This window comes from Pinus tabuliformis, chromosome X (assembly GCF_031772625.1).
Source record: "Pinus tabuliformis cultivar Carrire ecotype Pingquan chromosome X, CPIR1, whole genome shotgun sequence".
NCBI classification, from domain to species: Eukaryota; Viridiplantae; Streptophyta; class Pinopsida; order Pinales; family Pinaceae; genus Pinus; species Pinus tabuliformis.
Window position 1 is genome coordinate 92,508,944 of NC_142308.1, and position 3,729 is coordinate 92,512,672.

Consider the following 3,729-nt stretch of genomic DNA (forward strand, 5'->3'; position numbering starts at 1 on the left):
GTATGTTGTTGATGTTTGGTTTCTTAATTGATGTAAGATACAGAAGAATGCGAGAATTTTGGCTCAATTTTCTATTATTAATGTCTCGATATGTATTTGCTACATTTTATGGAAGGTTGGGGGAAAAAGAGGGGATCCATGGAGGGTTAGGAGGGACTCTCGGATCCTAGGGAATTAAATTGGCAATTGCCACATTGAAAATCAACAGCCTGGGATTGAGAAGAGGCTATGGCTCCTCTGACAGCCTGCGGGGGTCTGGTAGTCTCCAGAACCAGTGGGGGGTGCGAGGGGGTATGGGAAAAGGAAGATAGGGTCAGTCTGGCTAGTCCGGCTAGTGCGGGGGCATGCAAACCCCAAGGGGTAGGAAAGGGATGCTGGGGAATAGTAATTGTGGGAAGCTTGACCAACGGATCTCAGTATGGCAATCGGGTAATCCTGAGAGGCAACAAGGTATCAGTAGAGAGGAGGGGGACTGGAACGCCAGTGCAACGGGTATGGTCGCCATGGGAAGCATTCTCTGGAGGAAATGGTGGTATGATGGGGTTAAGGCCTGAAAGTCTGGACGGGGGGGGTGGGGAATTCTGTGTGGGCAACAAAATTCTATCCTATTCATCTTGAGTCAAGATGGACTACAGGGGCGTGTCAAAACTCCTAAAGGAAAGAGGGAGGTGTTGGGGCATCCCAATTCGAGGGGGTCAGCATTAACTGCTGAAACTGAGCCAAAATCGAGCAATTCTTGCTTTGGTAACCCCAGACCTTGCCTGCCAGCAACCCGGAGCAGAGCTGGACCTCAGCTTGGAACCCAGTTTGTCGACCCCAAGGGGGGATTAGAGCGAAGGAGGGAAACACCTCCCTTACTGTTTCATGCAGCAAGGATCAAGGAAATATGGGAAGGGAAAGGGGGGCACCCAGGTAGCTGAAAGAAAACTCAAAGTTGTTATTATGAAAATATGAATTACAAGGAAAGACAAAAGGTCATGAATGAAATCTAGATTGGTTATAATGTTTTCACTTATGTTAACATTACAGGTATATTTAAATCCTCTACCACTCTGACTCCAGCACTCCGACACCAAGAGCAGGAAGAACGAGTGAGGAGTGGGGGCCGAAAGAATTGCAAAAGGAAAATATGGTGAAGGCAGAAGCGAGGTAGGGAAGAAAAGGAGGTCGTCGGGCTGACAAACATGTCGAAAATAAAATGAAGGCCTTGGTGGCATCGGCGAGCAAAACCCAACGAAAAAGGGGAAGGAAAATGGGAGAGGAAAGCATGCAGGAACTCCAGCATAGGTAAAAGTTGTAATATCAACATGGGAGGCAGAGCTAAACGCCAAGGTGGCAAATGAAGCACTTCCAATAGAGGACTGGGAGCCACTGGTCATAGATCCGGGGCACACCAGAGGCCATCAAACACTGTTCCACAAACCATCCAACAGTACTAGGTGATGAAGAACCTGCTAGCCAGGGCCATGGCAACATACATGGACAAAGAAGAACCAGTGCAAGTTCGCCAGGAGGAGCCAAGTTTAAAGGAGATACAGGCGGTGCAAGTACAACAATACCACTAGAACCTTTGTTTTGGGTGAATCGAAAAACAAATCCAAACCTTGTTGTAGAACGAAGTGCCCGGGTTGAGTGCCAAGGACCTGACTCCTATTGATTCATCTGATGACTGATGCAGAGTAGTAGAAAGTAATTTTTGTTTGTATGATGGATAACATTTACTTTACAAGTCAAAGAATTAAGCAAATAACAGATACAGTAGCAAACTTAGCAAGGATGATTATACTTAAACTATTTAAATTTTGGACGACATATGATGTTGATCGGTGGCCAACAAACCTGGTTTCCCTCGGGCAGGTTGATGCCACCAAACATATTTTTTGTTACTTGCCTATAGATAATTAATAGAAAAAGGAAGTACTACCAAGCTTACACAATATATATATATATATATATATATATATATATATATATATATATATATATATATATATATCTATCTATATATATATATATATATATATATAAAGTTTAATAATAAGGTTGGTATTAATATAATGTTTAATATTAAGATTAATACTAGCATAATCGTATTAATAAACATGTTTGATATATTCGTGGCATATATCAACCACATTATTAGGTATATGGGAGGATGTATAAACTCTAATATTAAATATAGGGTTTATATTATAGGATTTAATATTAGGATTTATCATATTGGATTTACTATTAGAGTTTATTATAAATGGTTTATAATAGTAGGATTTAAAATATATATGGTTTAATATTATTTTTAAAATACTAGTTTAAAATATTGGGTTTTAATATTAGTATTTATAATATTAAGTTTTAATATTAGCATTTATAAATCTCTACCATAAACGTAATAATTATTAATGTGTTTATATACACTTGTTATATATGTTAACTAATGTGTTTATATACACTTGTTATATATGTTAATGTGGTTGTGCTAGTTGTAAGCGCAAATTACTTTCTTTTCTTTTAATCATTTAGATAAATTACATTTACCATGAATTTATGCAATGGGTTTATGGGATTAAATTCACATGCACACATCACATGTATATTGTATTTCAAAAATTAGTGTTTTGTATTTAGATTATATATGTTATATCTTGCTTTGGTATATAAGAAAAAAGATATATAATGAGTAAAGATGTGTGATGTTTAATTGTCAATTTTATAATTAGTGCAATCATGTAAATTAAATAGCTAAGGAATATAATAAATTCACTACCACTTTACCATAATGATTCTTAATCTATAAAGAAATTTTATTGCAATATCATGGTTTATCAATCCTACATGCTCAAAAAACAATAACTTGTTTCATATAACACATGTTCATATGACATTTTTTAATCAATCAATTTAATTAAAAAGGGAAAAAATGGCATAACTACTTTGGAGATAAGATTTGAGCATACTACTAAGAATATTCTATATTGTTCCATAGTTAAATCCTTACCATCCACATAATTATTGATAATTAAATTAAAAGTCTTACTTCAAAATAGACACTATCAATGTAAATATGAAATTTTAATAAAAAAAATTGTATTATTGTGTTTTTAATTAGATTTGGTAAAGAATTTTACATTTTGGAGAAAAAAATTACAATGAAAAATGCTTTTAGTCCAGATAGGTTAATTCAAATTTAATTATAGTATTTATTTATTTATAATAAATAAATATTAAATATACTATTTAACAATATGATTATTTATCATTATTATTAAATATAAATCTTAATAATTAATTATACTAATGATAATAATAATAATCTAACTCTAACAGGGGTGGCAGGAGTGGTAGGAGTTATCTCTCACCTCGATGAAGCAAGGGTGATTGAATTCACCTAGGGCATTGGGGAGGGAACTAACAACCAGGGGGAAATATAACATTATGGCAAGGACTGGACTTGGCATAGACCATAGGTATACATCATTTGATGGCCTTTGGCAACTCAATGATCATAATAAACTAGGTGAGAAAAGCAGTAGGCAGTCCCATGCAATTTCTGACCCCAATCTTGCATAGAATACAGCTTCTTTTGGAAAAATTCGAGAAGTTTGATCTTTTTCACATTAAAAAGAATATCAATATAAAAGAACAAACTTTGGCTAACCAAGGAGTTCTATTGGAACATACCCAATTGAGAATAGATGACAAGGTACTAGAAAATAAACCAATTCCATGATT